Genomic DNA, 25,448 nt, shown 5'->3' on the forward strand with positions numbered 1-25,448 from the left:
AATGGTCGTCCAAGTTAGGGGTTGGGCGTAAGGCTAACAACCTTTCACCGTAAAAAAAAGCGCTGTTACGAACACATTAACTAAGGCTCGGACCAGGATGGACTCTTTTGGCACGACCATAGCAATTGAAAAAGGATATGAGATTTGGAACTATTCTTGGGCTCTGCATTTCAAACAGCACAACTAGTGTTATACAACTTCCACCAGAGTGCAGGCCTTGACGTTTTGATGACCGCCATCTGCAACTGGTAAGTAGAACTATGTTGATGTTGAAAACAAGTATGAGACGGGTGCTTCCATCTCTGATATCGTTTGCAGTAAGCAGCATTTTACCCATGGTCGCCAGTCTGTTATGAGGAATGGTAGAGTAGGTTTGTGTTTGTGTCTGTTGCAAGAGATAGGATATATTTGAGCACAATTGTTTCCAGGACCCGATCTCAGCGACAACTGGATGAACTTGGTAAGTGATTACAGTATTGTTTAAGGAGCTGTTTTTGTATAAAAACGAGTGGACTGACTTTCGTGAATTTGTTACATGTGCAGGTGGAAATTGGATGTTATGAGGGTTGAATCAAGTGTGCAGTGCTTTCGCTCATTTCTTGAAATATCTGGGAAAGGGTTTTGAGATGTCAAGGTCGTGTCATAATTTGGAAGCCATACTTTTGTGTCATGAATTTGCAAACAATAACATTAGATTTCGATCGCTGAATGATTATAGTTCGTCTTATATTTCATATCCATTGTTTCTTGATATGTTTTGACATGTCAGTTATATCACACATATTAAACATATATGCATATTGGGGTTGTGATTTGTGAAGTGGCACTGAACCAGGTTTTCCGTGCTAGTCATTATTCCATTAATGCTCCATATGCATGTGTATGCGACGCACCTGACCAGCCAGCATGTGACCCTCTCCTTACTTCGTCCTTCACCCATAAACTGGTAATTACAGGTAGTTTGTTGGCAACGGAATGAGGAGATCTTTTTCACCTTTGCGGATATGTTGTACCATTTAGAGCGTTCAGCACTCGAACACACTTCTGTATTTATGAAGGTGCGAGGATATCACAGAAAGCTTTGGTTGTGGAAACACATTTTCTTTTATTATTGTGCACTTCTGTGCATACATACTTAGTATTAACTTCGTTGTGGACGAGTAAGGTTGGGATAGGATGATTACCGTTATTGTTAACATTTTTCCCAATATTCTTCCATAACCTTCAAAATCCCTTGTAACTTCGAAGATGAAGAATGCGTTAACCCGCACTTCAACATTCGTACCCAGGCACAGGGATGGCCTGATAGTCTCCCAATTTCACGAGCTTTTGATAGGCGAATTAGTTGTAATGGTCACAGACTATGTATGATGTATGTATACGCTTCTCAACATGACACGCCAACCGATTTTTATCATGGATTCATTACATGCAACGAAATCTCTGTCATCCTTTCTTACTGATAGCATCCATGTAACATTTCTTTGCGTCATGATTGGATGGGTTCAAAGTAAAAATATAATTAGGCTTCAAGGTTTTATTGGTTTTTGTATCTCTGCGTTTAACAACTGAAGATGACTGTCTTCTGTGTTGTTGCGCCTTGTAGTTTGATAGAAGTTTACCGACGTGAAAACCTAAGTCTTACATCTGACAAATTATTTATATTATTCCGTGACGCTGATATTTGTATTCTTACATTGTTTTTCAAGCTTCTGCATGCAGCTTGTGAGTTTGGGTTGGGCGCCGATGTGATCATGGTAGAGAGTCCTTGAAGAGCTGATCGTTACTCAGCCGGTCAAGACATTTCCCGCCATTTGTGGAACGGGGAGATTCAGTACATGCCCACAAGAGCCCGCCACCGGTCCTTGTTCTGAGTCAAGTTATTTCATTGAATACCGTGCTTCTTCAAGCTCTGTTTAATGCCGTCTTTCCATCAACAAGTGGTATTTCACCTTGATAGTTTCTGTGTACGTTTCTCATATCCTCTGTATGTCAGCCTTCTTTACTTAATCAGGTAGAGAATACAAATTAACAGGTGCCGACGTGTACAGGACTTGGGGTACCCCTGATCTGGGAGGTGGCGGTTGTTTGGTTACGTAACAACGCTGTATCATCTGTAGTGTAGAACGAAATGTGAAGGTGTTGTGAAGAGAATGTATTGAGGGAACCCAGCCTCGAAAACTATACGCCGGTATCCAATCAATAGGAGGTTCTGCGATGTGCTGCCCTTATTGGGAACATAACCCCAGTTATCCACCCGTCGGCTGAGCTAGTCGGCTCCGCTAGAGGGTTCAAACGGCCCCTGAAACCAGAAGCATTCTGCCGGCACGGGTTCGTGACTCTGGTATTGATCGACTCTTGCATTTGCACTAGCACCTGTCGCTTTAGCCGTAGTTTTAATTACGCATCGGATTGAATTCGGCGAATGTTTGCTACCATTGAGTTCAGAGCTCGTCCGGTATCTAAAAATTATTTTTTTAAAAAAAAACATGAAAATATAAAAACAAATATTTTACTTAGCTGCTTGGTTTTTCAATCCGTGAGAAAGACATTGAGACAAATTGTGCTGAGGATAATATTTGGAGCTGATACGGAAGAACTAGCAGTAGGATGTTTAAAATTGGATGCTGGTAATGAAGAGTTGCATAATTGTTTATCTTTCGACAGGTGATAAGATCAAGGAGGGCGAGATGAACTGGACATGGAGCACTCATGCGAAATGAAAAATGCATGCGAAAATTTATCTGAAAATCAGCATGAAAGTGACTGTTGGGCGACATGGCTTGAAAGGGGGGTAGTGTTAAAAATAATCCGAAAGAAACAGGTATGGATGTATTAATGGATGAGAGATAAGTAGTTTGAAGCCACTTCGCGTGACGTAACATTTATTTAGTGCTGATTCTAATTTTAATGGTTCATATTGTTTAAAATCCTTTCCTTGTATAGTCGGCGTAGTAGTTTTTGGCCGGTGGAGGAGCTGGCGGACGGGCCTACTTTGTGTACCTGAGGTGGCACTGTCAGCGTATTTCATTTGTTTGGGCGTTCAGTCAGACTCGCTCCTAGCCTTCCCCTTGAAAATTCCACCGGCCAAAAACTATTGCGCCGACTATACGTATCTTAAAATTTTTCGTTATTTTTCAATGTTACTCAAGGGATAGATCTGGTAGCATTATGAAATATTTTACAGTCGCTTCCCGCGCAGTAATTTTAAACTCAGCGTTAAACAAGATCCGCAGATAATGCAGCATCTTTAAATAATTTGTTAACAGCATGGGCAGAAAATTCCGTACTTGGTAAGCAGCAGACTTTTATACGAGTTGAGACTTGTTTCTTGGGTGGGAAATTGCCTGTTTCCAGACTGTTAAAGTAATCTTACTGTCTTTCACTAAAGCAGGTGTTGGAGTGATATTCTGGTGAATAGACTGGATTAAGCAGGGCTAAGTACGTGTTGTTTGCTGTTCATGTTATGTAACGACAGTCTCAAATTCAGATGCCGTAAGCGTCCGTAACAAAGTAAGAACCTAGCATGGCGTATTTAAAGTTGTGTTGCATCAGGAAAGTCTTGAGGACAATCAAAACAAGCGTCAGTCAGGATAGCCTAATTTCGAACCTTGAACAAATCGTCCCTAATTTCCGATTTACCGGAGTGGTAGCAGCCATGGCCAAATAGTTTAGTGTACTCCCGCTGTCAGTTGCTTAGGCCATACAGCGTTGGATGTTAGGATTGTGAATAAATAATAAATTTAAAGGGTGTGGAAGTTGGCTTCGTGGCCAGATTTAAGATACTATTCCGGAATTTTCCTGGAGTGACGGAGGAAAACCCTACAGTAATTATTCTAGCCTACTTTTGTTTCCTTTCCTTATAGAAGTATATTATGAGAACACTTATGTTCTTTGTGTGTCCCCTCCCCTTCGAACTTTTAAACAAGCTGACCGATTTTCTCTAAATTTAGTATGATCGTAATATCAACTGGCAATAACATGCCGAACGAGCAAACGTATGAGGTGGGAACAACATTAGAGTCACGTAATATATGATACTGAAATGATCTATGGCAGTAGAACTTCAAAAAATGTTTTTGATTCCAAACTGGCGCATAAAATCTTTGTTCAGATTTCGGTTGAATTTCATCCAGTTCCTGAACAAGTTCTTTTTTGAGCTGAAATCTCTACGTACCTGTTACCGTCATTGTTCAGAAGCGGCTGTGTTTAATTCATTTTGTATTGTATTCTTTTCTTTTGAAAGGATCAGTAATCAACCCGTGAGTGAAAACATCGCTGGGAAATAATTCAAGGCCCTAGGTTGTGCGCAATGTACGACGTGCGGACTCTCGATGGTGATTAATGTCAGACAGTAACTTTCTGTGAAACTGCGCAGAATTGCAAAACTTATATTCGGTTGTGACAGACATGCATGAGTGTGCACGAAGTAGGGAGGGAGAGGGACAGATGTCGAAAGTGTAAATGGGCGGATGAAGAAGGTCAGACAATAGAAAGATTCATTAAAACGTTGAAGGATTCTCTGGGAACGTTTTTGGAAGCGGCTTTAGAGGAGTGTGCTGAATTGCCGAACTGTGCTCGTGGTAACCCAACAGTTGAAATATGATTCTGGTGTCAGAGCTGTTTCAAATGAAGGTGAAAACGCGACATGATCAATGGGGATCATATTTCCTTCTGGACAAGACGATATGAATGTTGGTGGAAAGGAGACCAGCACAGAAATTAGGAGCATGCTGTGATTTGTCGAATAACGACGACTTCCGGCACGTCATCGGCGGGGGTTGGTAGAAATCGACTAGTTTATTCTAATAAATCTTATGTATTTCTTTTATTCTGTTATTTGTACTGCTCAAAATACAAAGTACGTTAGTAATGGTCTAGCGGTTAGAACGTTGGCCTTGTAATCCTGGAGTCCCGGGTTCGATTCCCGGAGGTGCTCAGATTTATAACTTGTGTTGGGCAAGGCCGTGGTCTAGGCAACACGGAGTTTTCCTCCGGGGGCTTCCCCGGTTTCTCCGTGGCATCCCAACAATTACTCCATTCACACACAGAAGAAGGCAATGGCAAACCACTTCTGGATCATCTGCCAAGAACGTATATGAACAGGTCCCAGTCCGAGAAAAGGATGGAAGGATCCTATTCATATGGACCTGTCGTCAGACAGAACACTAAATAATAATAAGATGAGGTGGTCTAGCGGTTAGAACGCTGGCCTTGCAATCCTGGGGTCTCGGGTTCGATTCCCGGCGGTGCCCGAATTTATAACCTGTGTTGGGCAAGGCCGTGGTCTAGGTAACACGGAGTTTTCCTCCGGGGGGCTTTCCCGGTTTCTCCGTGGCATCCCAACAATTACTCCATTCACACACAGAAGAAGGCAATGGCAAACCACTTCTGGATCATCTGCCAAGAACGTATATGAACAGGTCCCAGTCCGAGAAAAGGATGGAAGGATCCTGTTCATATGGACCTGTCGTCAGACAGAACACTAAATAAATAAATAATGGAAGGTAGTGAGTGGTTGGAAGCCTCTACGTGCCTTGTATATTCATCCTGCAGGTAACGTCGAAAGAAGTTCCTTGTTTTTCACGAGTTTAAAATTCTAGGGACCCAACATCTTCCTAGGGACGACCCTTATTTCTGCAACAAAGTATTTTGGTAGTGTCAGTATTTGTCTTTAACTTATTTACAGTTCCATACAATTAAAGAAGTCGGAATGTATTGCTATTCACTCGTATGACCTGCGCGCGAGTCCGACTCGCTAATCCATGAGTTGTATTTTGTTGCTGAATTGCATTACATAAACAAGGCATCTGTGCACGATTTCTGTAGCAGTAGGAGAGCATGTTTTGTGATGTTTACCCGAACTTCTAGTTATACGTAATATGTTATTCGAATGTCACGCATTACATTCGGAGTTTCCTACTCTGTTACATTTTCTTATGTACTGTAACGAATAATTGAATGAAAGTACAGGAACAGTAATATTTTAGATGTACTGACATAGTGTGCTTTAAAATCCACATGCTTTTATAATGTATTCAGTACATAACATGCACTGGAAACGCAAATAGAACCGACTCGTCGTCATTGGTTGGCACATGTCACCTGACGGAAAGTTCCTTCCACTAATCATCGTAGACAAGTCACGACAACTGTTGAGAGGCATTCTTTTGTATTGCGCACCGATAGAAACAGTGATAATTATGTTCATAATGACGGTGCAAACATATTAGTCTGTTGGTCGGAGAGATAATGTAAATGCAAATGGGAGACCACAACTGGCCCAGGATTGGCCGAAAATGAACTTTGACCTTCTATAAAAAAACACTAATTTCTGAGCTACTGACGGCATCTCATGAAGGAGTCTGCTCCATGGAGTTTGTAATTCAGTCAGCTACGGACTGGACTGCTGGGTTTCGTTTCCCGGCGGGGGCGGTAATTTCCCTCTTTGGCACATCCCGACCGTTCCTGGAACCCATCCAGCCTCCTGTCCAATTGGTACCATTTCTTCCCGCTGGAAGCTTGAATCTGGCCACTCACAAAGGTGAAGAATGTACCTTCGTTCCTTAGTGTTTAGTTTAAAAGCTCTGCAAAATTCGGTTAGAGAGTAGTAATGTCTTCGTATCTTAATCCCTCATCCTTTCTTCTGTTATATCTTTTGTACCCTATCTCATCTCCTTTCTCCCAAATTTCTTTCCTATCCCTTCCATGTCTCAGTCTCCTCGGTTTTTCTCACGCTTCATACACTACTATATCCCTCTTTTCAATTAACATATCACGCTACATTATCTAAAACAAATTGCCTGAATATATAAAAAATTTCTGAAGTAAGCTCAAAAAGTCACATTAAACACCATTGTATCCTCAGTTTGTAAATATAAAAAATATACACAGAATTTTTTGTTGAAACGATAAATGACTAAAACCAGTTTTGTGAATATACCACATTTCTTCCGTAACTATCTTCACAGACTCACGACAGGATTAATCCCATCATTCATAGCGTAATAATATATACTACAATATTCGTCACACAGAACCGGTTACATGAAAACTATTATGCTCCATGTTCTGTCGAAGTGTCGTGAAACCATGAACACTGCAAATTACATTTTTTGGTATTGTAGAGAATATTCTGACATCCACTGTAAATACTAACAAGTCTGTATAACCGTCTAAGGCTAGAGACCCACTGGCGCGACTAGCCGCGTGCGGCGTGTCGAGTGTTGTCGCGCGCGGTTGTTATTTGTATTGCTTTTTATAGGTGCGAAACCCAGTGACGTGGCGCGGCAACCGCGCCACGTCACTGGGTTTCGCACCTATAAAAAGCAATACAAATAACAGCCGCGCGCGACAACACTCGACACGCCGCAGGCGGCTAGTCGCGCCAGTGGGTCCCTAGCCTAAGACCTCGCCCATGTTAATATCTCATCATTTGAAACACGATTTTAACACGCAAACAAATCAGACGGGATTTTATATAATGAACATTAAAAAATAGCCATTCTGTTATTTAATAAATTGTTTACTCAGTTGGATAAAGTAAAGAAATCCCATTATGTACCAATGTTGGAACTTAGGGGAGAGGTGGTGTAGTTCCTACCCATTCTCATCTTCGGCACTAGAAGGTGGTGAGTGGTGGTGGGAGGTCATCAGATTAGGGTTGGAATCAGTGGAAAGTAGACGGAAAATAAAGACACGTGTCTGGCCCTGTCGTCGTAGTTTCTGAATTATGTGCTTGCCATACTGAATTATAGTTTCCCACATTTTATACTTTGGGGTTTTGAAAGGCAACGAGGAATCAGAAGTCTGCCGTCTCGACATCGCCGGTAGGATCTGAAAAGTATTCCGAGGGATACAAGAATATTCAAAGTGAAATTAAAATCAGAGTGAAATTAGAAAATACAATTTGTCATTCACTGTGGAGGCTTCTGTTTCCTCATTGTCTTTTCAAAACTAATGATAAAATATGGGAAACTTTTAAGTTTTGAAACTTTATTTGTGAAGAAGCGACACATATTAAAATATTTTTTAAAAGTAACGACTAAGGAGAGACGTTCATGGCCACTTTTTGAAGTATTGTTCGTACGTGTGCATCGAACCGGAGCTAAATTACTGGGGCTGGAACCGGATATACCCGGAGTGATAATGAGTGGAAAGCAGTTCTGACGGTTAATGTTACTAGGTGTCCTGACTTATCCATCGTCTAATATTCTGAACAGAACACCATTTCGGAAACTGTAACTGGCCCCATGTACATAAATCATTGATATTCGCCAGTATTAATTCCGATTAAACGAATGCATCAAAAATGAAACCATGTCAATATTTTTAAAATGCATAGGAGTAATCTATAAAAATTAGCATTTTCGTATTTTAAGCGGATATAATCTTTAGTTATTAAACAAAGGAAGTGTAATTTCATTGTGTTAAAACGAAATTTGACTTTCTTGGGTTCTCGAATCTTCTTTTAAGTGCATTAATTCCGGTGAACGGGGTCCAGAATTATAATACAATATTTTATTTTGTTTATATTTCCCATGTAGACTTACTGATAGTGGAGGAACTAATTCATACGGGCTGGTGAATCCTGAGCGTTGCAGTTGAATTGTAAGCAACCATTGCATCATGTCAAGATGTTCTGATTTTGTCTACCCGAATATCAGTTTCTTATGGGTTCTGTGGTACCTTTAAAACATGTTAGCTACCATCCATTGCGTGTTACCATCAATAAGTCTTCAACATCCTATCAGATCGGCATGAATTACAATGATTTATATGATGTGCACAGATTGTGAGTTGACTTGGTCCATATCATATAAAGACGAGAGGTAGAAAATCTGACGTTCTAAGCAACTTTGGTAGATGTATTCATTCCCGTAGCAGAAGTGGGAGTCATTTGATCTCCACACAGGACTATTTCGTCTGGAGGTTCCTGTTTTTGAATTCCGTAACCGTAGTGATATTTAGAGATGGTTAAAAATTCGCGCAAAACAACTCGGAAGTGTCTGGTAGCCCGTGACAAAGTTAGAGCTTCTTGCTTTCAACTGTTGATACGATTTGTGTGTCGCGAAAACTCCAATCGCCTACCGTAGTACCACGCAGTCACCAAGCACCAGTAGCTGTAGCCAATAGCGGGAACAGTATTTCTGAAGATATTATGCTCCTTTCTCTTGGACGTTTGCACAACTGGTTGACTTTTTATTAGAATGGAAGTGTAAATGACGGGAAGTGGTTTGGTCGGCCGGACGTGTTAATCCAAGAAGAACCGGGCGATGTTCGTGGACAGAGCAATTTTCTGGTAAAATTCTTAGGAAACTGGCATCTCAAGCGCGTATGACGTATTCTAGACCGTATAGGGCTGTCGAATTCACGCGGTCCACGAACTTGAATCATCGGACGAAGCAAGGAACTTAAGTATTGCAGGCGATTTCGAGTATGGAAGGAAGTTATTCTATACAGTTTTCTTGAGTGATGATGGTTCCACATTGACAGGTACGTAAACAGGCAGGACAACAGGATTTGGTCCGTTTGTTCACAAACGGATAACTGAACCACACTCACAGCATAGCACCGTTTCGCCTTTTGTACAGCATATTCAGGCCACAGTAGTGTTGCCAATCATAAAACGAAAATATTTCAAAATTTCCCTTACTTTCTGAATGTATTTCGTAGAAGGAAACTAATTCATGAGTTCGTACATTGTAATCTGGTGCATGATTAACTCTAGAACTATGCGTTTCTATCTGCAATAAACGTACATAAAGGAGGATTAACTAAGTAACTAGATGGCTTACCAAACCCGAAGGTTTATCACCGAATTAACCAAAGCCCTCCACCGGACACTGTCTTGGGCGAACAAAATCCATTCTCCTTCAACTCCTATCTCCCGATCGCGCCTGTGATTTTCCTCCCATCTACGTCTAGGTCTCCCCAGCGGTCTCTTCCTTTGAGGTTTCCCGGTGCACAACTCTTGTCCTATCCATGCGCGCTACATTCCTCGCCCATCTCATTCTTCTCGACTTAATCACCCTGACAATGCATCTAGGAAGATTAAATATGTATAATCGCAAAATAAAAGAAAATGCACATTTGCTTAACTTAATATGAGGCAAACATTTATGGGCGAAGTAGTGTCCCAGATTGTGAAGCACAGTGTCCAATTAGCACTCGTACTTTCTATTTACTGTTCACCAGTGTTCCTTGTTTATTTGCCAATGACACCTCCAAAACCACACCCTCCATCACTCGCCACTCGAAAATGAACATCCATTCACAATCCACTCTCAAATCACAATCAGCAGAATCCTCCGGCAAACCTTAGGCAAATCCAGGTGCATCTGTTCGAGTTTTGGTGTCCGATGAGTGTTCGGTCGACCCCAATCCATTTTTGTTGGTGGGACTTTGCAAGTCTGGCTCATCGACGTGGTGGCGTGCCGAATACCTTTCTGCATAACCTCTGACTACAACCTAGGTTTGGTTACTATAGTCACAACACAACAGTAAGACTACTGCTGTGTGTTGGTCACTGTCGACCGGGGTCTCACAGGGAGCTCCTTCGTATTTCCTGTGCTCTACGTCGAATGCGACCCTTGATTATCCCACATTAATTAATGTACTCGCCCCATTTGACTGTTGTGTAAAAAAATTGATAGTGGAACCACGGTTCCGGAGAATTTGACGTAAATACGTCTATATGGAAAGGAATTTTATATTTTGGCTTTATTCTAAATATTTCCCTTATACATGCTTTACATTTTTGTAAAGTTTGATTAAGACATTGATTATTCAGCTTGAATTATTTACGCTTAAGATGAGTCTGTGGTAGCTGAATGTAATGTAATGTAAGGCAAGGTAAGGTAATGTAATGTAACGTTTTATAGGTAACAACAATGCCGAGTAAACAGATGACGTTTCCTAGGTAACCATCTTACACATTTTCATGACGCTTTCTTGCGGAATGACCCTTCCGTATAGACGTATTTACGTAAAAAAAAAAATTGAGAAATTTTCCTTTTACGTTTTATTTCGTTTTTATGTTTTCTACCCGTTTCCGTCTTTATTATGCACCACTTTGTTTATATTTATTTTTAAAAATGGTTAGTTTTGTAAAAACAAAATTACGTGGCATTATATGTAGACGTCGTTAAAGTTTGCAGCTTTAATTTGGTACGTTCGATGTGTTGTACATTTAATAAAACACTGAGTAATATTCTGTACGTTCACGCGCTATTTAGTGCAATGTACTGCGATTGGCTTTACATGAATACTTCTGTGTTAATGGATATCAGGGAAAAATACTGTTTGTTTACTGAAACAAACCTTTGAACCCAGGGTGTTTCTGCCCACAGTTTCTCTGAATCAATATCTCTGCAACACCCCTGCCGTTCCACCGTGCTAACAGAGCGGTATATTGGTTCTAAGGGTGGGAACCCTGTCCGTGATTAATGCCGGTTGGGCAGGGGGGCTTCTCCCATTCCGGTAGCCATTAACTTTCATTGGGCATAGGCCAAGAAGCAGTGTGAAACCAGTAAATATTCCGAGAGCAGAGAATACGGTCCACAAGGCACGAATTATTTTAGAGCTGGAATTGAATCAAATTTGGGTGCAAGAGTGGTATAACAGTAATGCTCAGACCCTGGCACGGCGAACAGCTGAATAAATCCTGACTTACAAAAAAAAATATATAGTCTATAATAAGAAAATGACACTAGTTTAATTAAACAAATGTGCATTTCCTGGTATTTTGAAATGTTATATATTTAATCTGGAGCCGGGATAGCTCAGTCAGTATAGTGACTATCTAAGGGCTGGACGACCGGGGTTCGATCCCCGACGGGTGCAGAGGATTTTTCCTCTAGCCTCTGCGTCCAGACCGGCTTTGGAGCCCACCCAGCCTCCTCTACGGGTACCGGGATTCTGTCCCGGGGGTAAAGCCGGCCGGGGCGTGATGCTGACCATTCACCCCCTCTAGTGCCGAGGTCAAGGAAGAGAGGAGCTATACCTCCACTCCCCCCAAACGCCTACATGGCGTCTAGTGGGACAAACCTTACTTTACTTTACTTTTACATATTTAATCTGTCCTGGTGTACGTTTATTGCAGATAGAAACGAACAGTTCCAGAGTTAATCATGCAACAGATTACAATTCACAAACTTATGAATTAGTTTCCTTCTACGAAATACATTTAGAAATTAAGGGCAATATTGGAATATTTTCGTTGTATGATTGGCAACACTACTTAGGCCTGTCATGCTGTAGCAAGATGCCAGACGATGGTATGGTGAGAGTGTGGTTCAGTTATCCTTGTTTTCCTAGTGAGATTGGCGTAAAATGTCTTCTACAGTAGATGTTTGCATCGAGCATTCAATAGTGCGTTTGTTTGTTTGTTTGTTTGTGTGTTTGAAGAATGAAATGGTTAGGGATCTGTCACTAATTGGCTGTGAAGAGTGGACAGATTGAAGTTTGTACGAGTGAGTCGAAGAGTTTACAGTCGAACCAGTGTTGTTGAAGCAGACAGGTAGGGACGCTCATCGACATTCACTACCGATGTAAACCTGGAACGTGTTCAAGCAATAATTCTTGAAAACTGTAGAGTAACTATTGCGGAGATTGCTGCAAGACATTAATGTTCTTTGTCCTTGTTACAAACTTCTGGTGTAGCATCGATCATTACGCCACACTCTCTCCGCAAAAATGGACTACAGCAGTGGTATTCAACCTGGGGTACGCGAAGACATCTCAGGGGGTACGTGAAATTTAAAATATATATATTATTTTATGATAAACACTGAATAATCAGTAATGTAATTTATTTAATTTATTTTAGATGTAGATTATATACTATGTATAACTTGAATTATACACCAACAACTTTGGGGGTACAAAGTTGAAGAGAAATTATATCTGGGGGTACGCGAACAAAAAAAGGTTGAATACCACTGAGCTACAGTAAGACCAAATTTTGGCAGTGTTGCCAGTCAACTAATTTCAGTAATACTTTTTGAATTTCCCTCGAATTTCGTTAAATATTTATATAAAAAGTGCTTGGAATAAACGTTGTGGGTTGTTATTGAGTGTGTGTCTGCATTCTGCTGCATGCCAAGTTAAAAAAAAACGAGTTTTGATGTTCGCGTTTGATTGGACCGATGGGAATCAGTTGTATAACAGCTTCTAATGTGTAACTAAAATGACATATTTTATCAAATCCTCTGAAGTAGTCTCGTCTCGCAATGCAGTACAATCACTTCGTTGTCGTATGAAATAAACTTTTCCAAAATTACGACTGCATTAGATGGAACGGGGTTACAATTTCCAAGACACCCAAATAATATTAAAATGGGAGCAGATGAGTATAAGTTGTAATGCTTTCAGCTACTATTAATTACATGTCTCTTTCTAGATTTCATGTTTATTAAACTTAATTTTCTTTTTCCTTAAAGCTGTGATATTTGCTGTGAAGTTGTCTTTGTAAGGAATTGAGGTTATGTGGAAGGGGGTGGAAACGCAACTAGTGCCCTTTACGAAACTGTTTTTATACTTGCGTGACGTAGACCAGTGGTATTCAACCTTTCTTGTTCGCGTACCCCCCAGATATAATTTCTCTTCAACTTTGTACCCCCAAAGTTATTGGTCTATAATTCAAGTTATACATAGTATATAAACTACATCTAAAATAAATTAAATAAATTACATTACTGATTATTCAGTGTTTATCATAAAATAATATATATATTTTTAAATTTCACGTACCCCCTAAGATGTCTTCGCGTACCCCCATATATAATTTCTCTTGAACTTTGTACCCCCAAAGTTGGCGTATAATTCAAGTTATACATAGTATATAATCTACATCTAAAATAAATTAAATAAATTACATTACTGTTTATTCAGTGTTTATCATAAAATAATATATATATTTTAAATTTCACGTACCCCCTAAGATGTCTTCGCGTACCCCAGGTTGAATACCACTGACGTAGAGGACGGAATTTTTGTGATGGGACGCGACCAATTTCTTTCACATGCTTTCGAAATTAATCATTCATAGAAATACCATTCGATGCTAAACAACATATGCGGTAGATAAAGAGTTTTTAAATAACCAAAGAGTGAGCCAGCAATGTTCTGTGGTGTGCAGATAACACGCATCGGGCAGTGGGAAATGCATGCAGCAGATAACCTCAGGATTACACGATCGCCCATTAACTGATAGTGACGTAATTTGCGGAATCCTACGGTAATTTGACATTGTTTCTTTTTTGATGAAGAACATGCCTTAGCAAATGAATTGATGCTCTGATCATGTATTTGAATGTTGTTTGTAGGGAATTACCTGTTTTCTGAGGTGTACACGATAGATTCAATGCCCAACATATTATTCATCTAACGGTCTATTTCCAGTACACGCGATCCTACAATTTCTTGGAATACGTACTGTGTTTGTTGCCAGGGAATACCATGTTATATTAAGCAATAAAATTCTCTTGAAAAATGTTTAGCCGGCCAATGGAAAATGACCAACTTCCGCATTCAGGATTCTTGAAATATAAATGCATTTGGATCGTCCTGTTTGATTTTCATGATGCGTGTTTATCACGTGTCCGTACGGTGACTGGCAGTCGATGTTTCGCCATCGTTTCAACCTCTATCAACACCGTCGCTGTCTTATGATTTTATACAGGCAAATGACGACGACAGAATTATTAATTATAAAGTTAAAACGATATTGCTGGCCTTGTAATCCTGGGGTCTCGGGTTCGATTCCCGGAGGTGCCCGATTTTATAACTTGTGTTGGGCAAGGCCGTGGTCTAGGCAACATGGAGTTTTCCTCCGGGGGCTTCCCCGGTTTCTCCGTGGCATCCCAACAATTACTCCATTCACACACAGAAGAAGGCAATGGCAAACCACTTCTGGATCATCTGCCAAGAACGTATATGAACAGGTCCCAGTCCGAGAAAAGGATGGAAGGATCCTGTTCATATGGACCTGTCGTCAGACAGAACACTAAATAATAATAAGATGAGGTGGTCTAGCGGTTAGAACGCTGGCCTTGTAATCCTGGGGTCTCGGGTTCGATTCCCGGAGGTGCCCGAATTTATAACTTGTGTTGGGCAAGGCCGTGGTCTAGGCAACACACGTTGCCTGATGTTTTTTGCCTGCGTTATAGACCAACGCCACGAAACACTCAGGAAACATGGTCTGTATTAGAACGGACTGTGGGTCACCATAATGCTTTGTCAGGGAATGTTCTGTGTGACCTGATAGTCTAATTGCTCTTGGGTTATTGATCGACGTTTATTGAACTGCGCAGGTTTTATGGCGTCGAATGTTTGGACGACTCGGAATTATCAATTAGTAAAGACTTGGAAGGATGTGCTGGTGGGATTTTTAAGGTACGATCCCATTATTTTTCTCGCGTCACGTTGTAAAGTATGACAAAATTACACAATTTTGGTTCCAAATCAACACAAAATAAGAGATTAGTCGATAGTCTCAGGCAGAAATGGGTGGATAATATGAAAGTTTTTGGAGAAACAGGGCGCGAAGATGTGAACTGAATTCAGCTTGGAGACGAAGGGATTCTGTGAGGGTTCTTCAAAACACGAAAATCATCCATCGGCAATGTGTTGACTAGCTGAGCGGCTGTCGATTCCAACTTTACACAGAGTGGGTTGAATTAATTGGACCACATGAAGAAAACACTTCTCTAGGATTGGTATTTTCAACTTGTATCTCTGCAACTAAAGCCCGGTTGTACTACAAATTGGTCTTTTGTACTTTCCATCCTCCAAACATCATAAAAACCTTGTAAGATTCCGGGTTTTCACAGCGGTGAGTATGAAGATTTCCGTCTTCTGGGTTGTTGCGCTGTGTAGTCTGGTCGATGTCCACCAACGTTTCAGAGGTCATACTGCCTCCGTCATCAGGGCGATGAGTATGAAGATTTCTGTCTTCTGGGTTGTTGCGCTGTGTAGTCTGGTCGATGTCCACCAACGTTTCAGAGGTCATACTGCCTCCGTCATCAGGGCGATGAGTATGAAGATTTCTGTCTTCTGGGTTGTTGCGCTGTGTAGTCTGGTCGATGTTAACCAACGTTTCAGAGGTCATACTGCCTCCGTCATCAGGGCGATGAGTATGAAGATTTCTGTCTTCTGGGTTGTTGCGCTGTGTAGTCTGGTCGATGTCCACCAACGTTTCAGAGGTCATACTGCCTCCGTCATCAGGCAATCTTCATCATTAAACCTTGTACTCAAAATGTGTTTCTTTTGCAGTAGTTATGATACATGTTGATGAACTTGAATAGTGTGCGAATAATACTTTAGAAGGAGACAACCACCGTCTTTTTACGCACTGTTCAAGCATTCATGGAGATTGTAAGGAAAATTGCTAAGAACTTTACTACAGTTGGCAGCTCGTGGGAGATTGGATCCAAGTGAAATAATCGTCACACCATCTCGATGTAGTTAATACATGAAGCACGCCGAAAAACACATTTTCCGAAACCAGTCATTGCTTAGTCTAGTTAGTGGGCGACACATTGATTCCAATCGACTTTGGACTTGGATGTTTGTCAGTGTTTGTGTTGCCTATCAGTGGTTCGATCCTCCACCCCCCCGTATGCAGTGGGGAAGGTCAAGGTTTGAATTGGGCTGTGACACCTACTGGGAATATATTGTAGATACGTAGTTGTTTATTATTTTAGTAGTGAGTTTTATTTCTGTTGGCAGGTGGATCCATTCGCCTTACGATGGTCTACTTCCAATCTACACACAAGATAAGAAGCATTGCCGAATTTCTTGTATAAAGGTATGTCTTGATATGAGCCTACAACTTTCTACGTCTTATGTACTGTGTCGTGGATAAATTACTTTTCTGTCTGGTCCGATTTTCCAATACAGAGATATGCTCATTGTCAGAAGTATTTTTAGGCTGTGATTCAAAAGTTATGGGTTCGATCCTTTGCCGAAAATCGAACCCCAGTCATTCAGTCACGATTATTTCCTTAAACGCCATTAAGAAGTTGATCCCTGTAAATATGAAGAGTTATGTTTTCTTTGCGGTACGAGCTGAATTCTTAAGTAGTAAGTATTATGCATTCATTGCACGATGTGCATAAAATGGACGCACATGGGGGCTGGTAATGTCAGTCATCCCGCATGATTCAACTCGAGAACCGCTGGGCGGGTTTGGATGAAATTTGGTATGGACGTTACGCCATTGGGATTACCCTAAAATCGTACTTTTCAGTTCTTGGCTTTTCACACTCAATGTACTTTCCAAGTTTCAATTATGCTTTTCCAGTTTTATACAGACGGTAATACCAACATGGCGGACTAACCTGTGGGGTGGAATCGACACTACCTTACTTGCAGTAAGGCCATGCAGTGATGTGTGGTGAAATATTTACTGAAAATACAGAACTTACAACATGACGGCTCCATAAAAGAAAATAATCCTCACTTGTCCCGGATTCGATCCGGATTTGTATAGTTGGAAACTGAAGTTGTCTAAGTTAAGACAACTTACGTAATCTTTTATTGATAATTCAGAATTTGCGAAGAACACGTGTGTATATTCCGGTACTAATTACACCATTCCAGTACTATTTGGACGAGCATCTGCTTCAGGAGTAAGTTAAGTGGATAAATATCGTCAACAAATTTCCACTTTTCCTATTACTGGTGTATATACGAGGCGCGTCCTCAAAGTAAGTTTTCCTGGGGTCGTTTACAGAAACAAAACACAATTTCATGGAAATATTTATTGCAACAGATACAGCAAGTGTCCAGCTATTTTTCAACATATTCGCCACCGGAATTCAGACATTGGTCATTCCGTGGGACCAACTTTTGAATACCTGTGTCGTAGAAGTCTGCCGCCTGGGATTGGAACCACTGTGTGACAACCATCTCCGCCTCTCTGTCATTCTCAAAACACTGACGCTGACCGGACAGGAATTTCTTGAGGTGTAGGAAAAGATGGAAATCACTGGGAGCGAGGTCCGGGCTGTAGGGTGAATGATTAAACACCTCCCAGCTGAACTCCTGCAGGAGACTTGCTGTCCGTCGAGCCGTGTGCGGCCTAGCGTTATCACTGACCGCACTTCACAGTCGGCGGGAGCTGGAATAAGAACCTCCATCTTCAACAGCTGCAACGATGCTACTGTGAGAACGCGGGAGGTGCCGTTAGTGCATGCGCCATGCTACGTCATTGCTCTATCACGTACGCACAGTCGCTTCGCGCAATATAAGGTTTGCTAGCTGTGGGACGAGTGGGAAACTTACTTTGAGGACGCGCCTCGTATATACATTACCTTTACTGAATAATAAATCATCTACAAAAGCATTAAACATATAGGGACTAAAACTACAGTGTTGTGTTAAACATCTTCTTTTTTCAACAAAGTACGTCATTTCATCGTCTCGCGCGGTATACAAAAATTGATACCATTGTACGTTTCATTATACACTAACAATTCTCACTTCTTTCCGCCTAATTTATGACCCCCCCCCCCAATAAGGTTTCCCTATCAGTTGAGTCTAATAATTTTGTTAGGACAAATTATGTATTTTTATTATCCCTATGTGATTTATTCCATCCACAGGTTACTTCCTCCCTGTCCTCAAACGTTATCAGTGTATGCTCTCATTTACGGTGAGAGATCAAATTTCACACCCAGGCAAAGTATAAGATAAAACTATATTTCTATAGGCTGTATTTTAATCGTCGGAGTTTTAGATATTACATAGGAAGATATAAGATTCTTAACCGAATGATTGCGAGAATTTTTCGAATTTAATCTTTTCGTACAAGGTCGATTGAAACAGGTCTGAGACACCTTGGTTGTTGGGATTATGGGTTTGAATCCCGCTTTGGGCATGGATATTTCTTCTCATCTTTCTATGTAGTGTTGTCGTGTACGTGATCAGATCAGCTGGAAAAAAACAGGAAGAATAAATAAACAAATTAAATGTAAAATTTACTTGGATATTATCCATCGTCTAGTAATAAAACGTAAAAAACGTAAAACGACGTTTCGGAGATGGGGCTCTATCTCCGTCTTCAGGTTCCTACTCAGTTGGGCCCACTAGATAGAGCTAATCCCTATCTCCGGACTAGATAGGTATTAGCTCTATCTAGTGGGCCCAACTGAGTAGGAACCTGAAGACGGAGATAGAGCCCCATCTCCGAAACGTCGTTTTACGTTTTTTACGTTTTATTACTAGACGATGGATAATATCCAAGTAAATTTTTATTCAATTGACTCTTCATCATCGTCAAGAAGTTTTAGATTTAAATGAAATGTAAATAAGTACTCAGTAGTGTCCAAAAGAGTCTTTTTACAGCAGAAAACACGTTCACATCTGCTTAGATTTATCCACAGCCACCTTTTCGGTATGATGCTCCTCTCACTTTACAGTTTGAAAGACTTAAACGTATAAAATATCGACTCACATACATATATACGGACTTCCACCCAACGACAAAGGCTTTTGATAAAATTCCCATTTCACTCTGCGATTCGCAAGATTTAATCGTCCAGAATTCGACGCTCAGACACAGTACACCCCATTTCGAAGAAGAAAAATTTGTATACAGAAGACAGCCTTGGCACAGCATACGAGACATACAGCAGCAGAGAGCAAAATAATAATGTAATATAATATTTTTAACATACACATAAATTTAAACAAATATCGTTATCTGTTTTTGTTATTACACTGTTTTGTTGAATTAATTTTAATTTTATTTTTACCTTAATAACTTGTGTCCAATTGAAAACCATTTTAACTATTAATGTATTATCATATCCACATTAACTTCAGCAGTCAGAAGTATCCTATACGTAACTACCTGAAGATGATCCTATTAGGATCGAAACATGTGTGACATAATTAACAATTGAACAAAAAACCGAAATATTTGTATAATTATTTGATTAGCTATCAAATAGGAAGCCTGAAAGCAAATTAACCATGAATATGTTTATTTCTTATTCTCGTTTCCAGCTTGTATATATGATTTCATTATTCTTTGTAATGTGATTACTTGACTATTTGTTACGAGCTTCTGTTATTGTGAATGCGTTTAGATACTGAATTAATTCGTGGTCTGGGGTGTCGGGTTCGATTCCCGGCGGTGCCCGAATTTATAACTTGTGTTGGGCAAGGCCGTGGTCTAGGCAACACGGAGTTTTCCTCCGGGGGCTTCCCCGGTTTCTCCGTGGCATCCCAACAATTACTCCATTCACACACAGAAGAAGGCAATGGCAAACCACTTCTGGATCATCTGCCAAGAACGTATATGAACAGGTCCCAGTCCGAGAAAAGGATGGAAGGATCCTGTTCATATGGACCTGTCGTCAGACAGAACACTAAATAAATAATAAGATGAGGTGGTCTAGCGGTTAGAACGCTGGCCTTGTAATCCTGGGGTCTCGGGTTCGATTCCCGGCGGTGCCCGAATTTATAACTTGTGTTGGGCAAGGCCGTGGTCTAGGCAACACGGAGTTTTCCTCCGGGGACTTCCCCGGTTTCTCCGTGGCATCCCAACAATTACTCCATTCACACACAGAAGAAGGCAATGGCAAACCACTTCTGGATCATCTGCCAAGAACGTATATGAACAGGTCCCAGTCCGAGAAAAGGATGGAAGGATCCTGTTCATATGGGCCTGTCGTCAGACAGAACACTAAATAAAAAAAATATAGTTGGAGATAAAATCTTATGCATGGTGACATCGGAATTTTTGTATCTGTTGATATGAACAGCGTTAGGATCTCAACTCCAACTTCCTCTGGCCAGGTCGCGAGATCGCCCACACAGAATGCTACACTCTGCGCGTGCCAGTACTTTGCTGCTACGTGAACTGAGAAGATGCGATCTTCATGTCAGAATTAATAGCACGTTAGATAAGGGGAAGTGCTTGCTTCAGCTCAGATTCCTGTATCTCCCATCTCCTGTCTAGAAACCAACAGATTCAAGTGGGCGTACAAAGAAGTATAATTGTAACTATTATTCTTATGGGTGTGGAACTTGGTGAAAGGGAGAAACATGCTTTGCATAAGTAGCATTTGAGGTTTTCACGGCGATGAGTTCGAAGATGGCTGTCTTCTGGGTTGTAGCGCCGTGTAGTCTGATAGAAGTTTACGAAACTTTCAGAGGTCCTTGCGATGAGTATCGCCCAGATGATGTAGGCAGCAAGGACCTCTGAAACGGCGATAAACTAATACCAGAATACACGGTGCTTCAACCCAGAAGACAGCCATCTTCATACTAACATAGATTTAATGTGCCTGAGAGCAAAGCCCTTAGGAGAACTTTGGTATTTAAGGGCGAGGCACAAACAGGAATTCGACGGATAAAATTACAGTGAGCAGGTTTTTAATTTTTATTTTTTTATCTGTTGTTGTTACGCTCATTATGCCAATCAGTGTGACATTAACACTCGTTGGGTGAAGTACAGAATTTATCTCGAATACGTTGTGGACAGGTTATCTAAACGAGTTTAATACAGAGTAGATCTTAAGGTGTGATTTGATTTAACTGTCTCAGGGTATGGTCCAACGGCATGATTTTGGTACCACCGTATCGAAACTTCGGACGTGTTTAAAAATAATTTATTTACCAGATCAATATGTACTTTCCTGAATATCCTGCACTTTTTTTATTTAGTGTTCTGTCTGACGACAGGTCCATATGAACAGGATCCTTCCATCCTTTTCTCGGACTGGGACCAGTTCATATACGTTCTTGGCAGATGATCCAGAAGTGGTTTGCCATTGCCTTCTTCTGTGTGTGAATGGAGTAATTGTTGGGATGCCACGGAGAAACCGGGGAAGCCCCCGGAGGAAAACTCCGTGTTGCCTAGACCACGGCCTTTCCCAACACAAGTTATAAATTCGGGCACTATGAAGTAATTAAGCGGAAGGAATCCGTTGTGGTTGTGGATATTTTAAGGTAACAAGTTCAACATTTGTATGGAGAGACAGGGGACATTTTCACACAACCTACGGTCGATAATGAAACCCGAGATCTTCGAAGAGGATACATGAGTCGAGTAATGAATCTTTCAATTCATCTCATACCTCGAGACAATAGTGTAGGGTTTTATTTGGTTATTTTGCGTGGGTATAGGCCGAGTTTGACGTCTGGAATGTGGAAAGGAGGAGGATAATGAAGGCTTGTTATCCCATATTTCGATTAAAATATAAAGCTAGAGTCGCCTGACTCAGTGTCCTTGTGTTCGTGACGCCATATTGTTCTTATAAACGCTCAGCCTTCTCCAGAATAACGCATAACCCTATAAAACGTTTCTGCCATCTTTGCACGAAGTTAATAAGACGGACGCCTAATGTGAATCTGTTTGTGATAAATGCGATGCTCGTGGATTTTGCAAGCGTGCTCTCTGATGTCGTTGCTAGTAGCTTATTCTGTTCCAGCTTCTTGAATGCTGTTATTGATATAATATTTCTGGATAAGCTGATAGTTGGTAGGGTGATCAATAAATTTCTTGCCTTTATAAAATACAGATGTTCATTACGACGTTCAGAAGAGACAGCCGTTACTGGATCTTATCCTCAGCTAACTGAATCCATTCCAAACCTTCACGCTCTATATCTGAGATATATTTTAATATTATTCCCCAGTTTAGTTATATTTGTTTAGGTTTTACCACCAGAAGTGTGTATTTATCATTCTACCGTGCGTGTTATATCTATAATCCACGTCATATATTTTGTTTAACCACCCTAACAATATTACGTTTGGGCTAGACTTTCAAATTATGAAGCTTCGCATTGCTTAATTTTCTACAATCCCTTATTATTCACGTTCTCTCTCTTAAGTCAAATGTGATGTGGAATAAGATCTTCTTTTGCTGTGTCGTTTAATGTGAAGTATATTTGAATTGAAGATTTCCGTCTTCTGGGTTATTGCGCTGTGTAGTCTGGTCGATGTTAACCAACGTTTCAGAGGTCATACTGCCTCCGTCATCAGGGCGATGAATATGCCAATAGGGTGTGAGGAGCCATCGAGATCGAACTTCATCCTGATAACTTTAACAGGGAAGATGGACTTCACCTGAGCCTGTCCTGGAAGCCTCTGATCCACACACTCCGAGGACTCCGAGAACGAGCAAGAGTGCGCCGCCAGAACCAACCAGACCACTAACTCGGCCCCTTTCAGGGCCTTTATCCATACAACTAAACTCACCTTTCTCTCTCTACTTTCTCTCCCTCTCCCACTCTCGCCCACGTGCTACCATTGGTCCACTCCCATACCTGCTCCCATTGGCTCGGGGCAGGCTACACCTTTCACTTCCCTGCCTATAAAATCCAACTCCTCACACCCTATTGGCATATTCATCGCCCTGATGACGGAGGCAGTATGACCTCTGAAACGTTGGTTAACATCGACCAGACTACACAGCGCAATAACCCAGAAGACAGAAATCTTCATACTCACCGCTGTGAGAACCTCAAGTCTTATATATTTGAATTATTTTTAATTTTAAAGTAAACCTAACCTGTGGCCTGAAATTCGTCGAAATAACATTTTAAATTCAACTGGTACCTCAAAGAAAACACGGAAATCTGAGGATCATATGAAATTAATAAATACCAAAATCCAGAGTTAGTGAATGTTAAAGCAAACTCGACAGCGAAAACTGAGATAATTCGAAATGTAATTCGAAGTTCTTACCTTCGGCCCGTAACGCTTCAAATTAACAAGGTTATGCTCTGATATTCCAAGTGATAATGTGGAATAATATTACACGTTATCTTAATCCAGTATTCCGCATTTATGGTAGTACGCGATTTACGTAGCCATTGGGAGAAATTCACAAACGTTTGTTTGTAAACCTCCATTCATACAGGTTTGAAGACAGTAAAGTAATCATTTAAAAATGTAGTACGCTAGGAATTATCTCATGCTTGTACGTTTCTTGAGGAATGTTACACAAAACAACGCGTTGTAACGCCAAACGTTGGTTCATGACACGTGAGTGGCGTTCAAATCACTGCTTGTTTTTAAGTCACTACAATGAACGTTGTTGTGTTTGCACGTCATAGTAGCGTTTGGCAGTCTCATGAGCTGATATTGAATTTAACCACACATGCGTTCCTTACAAATTGTCATTTTTAATAAACTTACGTTAGTTGTCTTAGGCAAACTTAGTTTCCAGCTGTTAAATGATGTGTTCTTCCTGTCTTGTTTAAGTAATGAAGACTGTGAGTGCGTCAAAGGTCTGTATTGGACTCGTGCTCTGCTCGTGAAGTCGAATTTTTTGCAAGCAGCCTCAATGTTACTATTTTATATTGTTCAGAGAATTGCTACATTATTTTTTTTCTTACTTTCCGAAAATCTGTAACCATACAACATTATACGACCCGGTGCCCGAATTTATAACTTGTGTTGGGCAAGGCCGTGGTCTAGGCAACACGGAGTCTTTCTCCGGGGGCTTCCCCGGTTTCTCCGTGGCATCCCAACAATTACTCCATTCACACACAGAAGAAGGCAATGGCAAACCACTTCTGGATCATCTGCCAAGAACGTATATGAACAGGTCCCAGTCCGAGAAAAGGATGGAAGGATCCTGTTCATATGGACCTGTCGTCAGACAGAACACTGAATAATAATAAGATGAGGTGGTCTAGCGGTTAGAACGCTGGCCTTGTAATCCTGGGGTCTCGGGTTCGATTCCCGGCGGTGCCCGAATTTATAACTTGTGTTGGGCAAGGCCGTGGTCTAGGCAACACGGAGTTTTCCTCCGGGGGCTTCCCCGGTTTCTCCGTGGCATCCCAACAATTACTCCATTCAGACACAGAAGAAGGCAATGGCAAACCACTTCTGGATCATCTGCCAAGAACGTATATGAACAGGTCCCAGTCCGAGAAAAGGATGGAAGGATCCTGTTCATACGGACCTGTCGTCAGACAGAACACTAAATAAAATAATAACAGCAAGTGGTGCTAATGTCCGCCATGTTGATATTACCAATTGTAGAAAATTATGAATTACGTCTTCTGGGTAGTCGTAGTGGCTTGAATTCCGCATTAAATTTCATCGAAATCCATCCAACGCGTCTCGAGTTGAATCATGCGGACAGACAAACATGACCAGCCCAATATACTTTCATTTCATATATAGTGTACAAACAGGAGAGATTATTTCCCCAAACCGCATTAACGAATTGGTCTCTCTAATGGTGAAGTGCTGTGTTTTCTATGCGATACGGATTGTATTATTAAATACTCTTTAGGGTTAGTGATTGTAAGGATTGTTAATATAAATCGAGCTGTTAAAATAATCGATTTATTGCCAGTAGAATGCGGAAGTAATACTGTCAGAGATCCATTTGAGGTACCATAATTTTTCATGGACGTAAATAATAAGCGGTTTGTAAATCATCTTGCGTTCGAGAGGCACTATTCGACTTTCTT

General features: G+C 40.9%; 1 protein-coding gene across 1 annotated transcript in view; it reads left to right on the forward strand.

The window, feature by feature from the left end:
• Positions 1-315: 315 nt before the first annotated feature.
• Positions 316-25,448, forward strand: part of LOC110840447 (uncharacterized) — an 88,403-nt gene continuing 63,270 nt past the window's right edge. Inside the window, exons 1-2 of the mRNA XM_087351852.1 lie at positions 316-460; positions 16,732-16,810. The gene's annotated coding sequence lies outside the window, so the exon portion shown is untranslated. The remainder of the gene's footprint in view (positions 461-16,731; positions 16,811-25,448) is intronic.

This window comes from Zootermopsis nevadensis, unplaced genomic scaffold, assembly GCF_977971745.1.
Source record: "Zootermopsis nevadensis isolate Lab colony 2312 unplaced genomic scaffold, Znev_1.0 Znev_ptg000020l, whole genome shotgun sequence".
NCBI classification, from domain to species: domain Eukaryota; kingdom Metazoa; phylum Arthropoda; class Insecta; order Blattodea; family Termopsidae; genus Zootermopsis; species Zootermopsis nevadensis.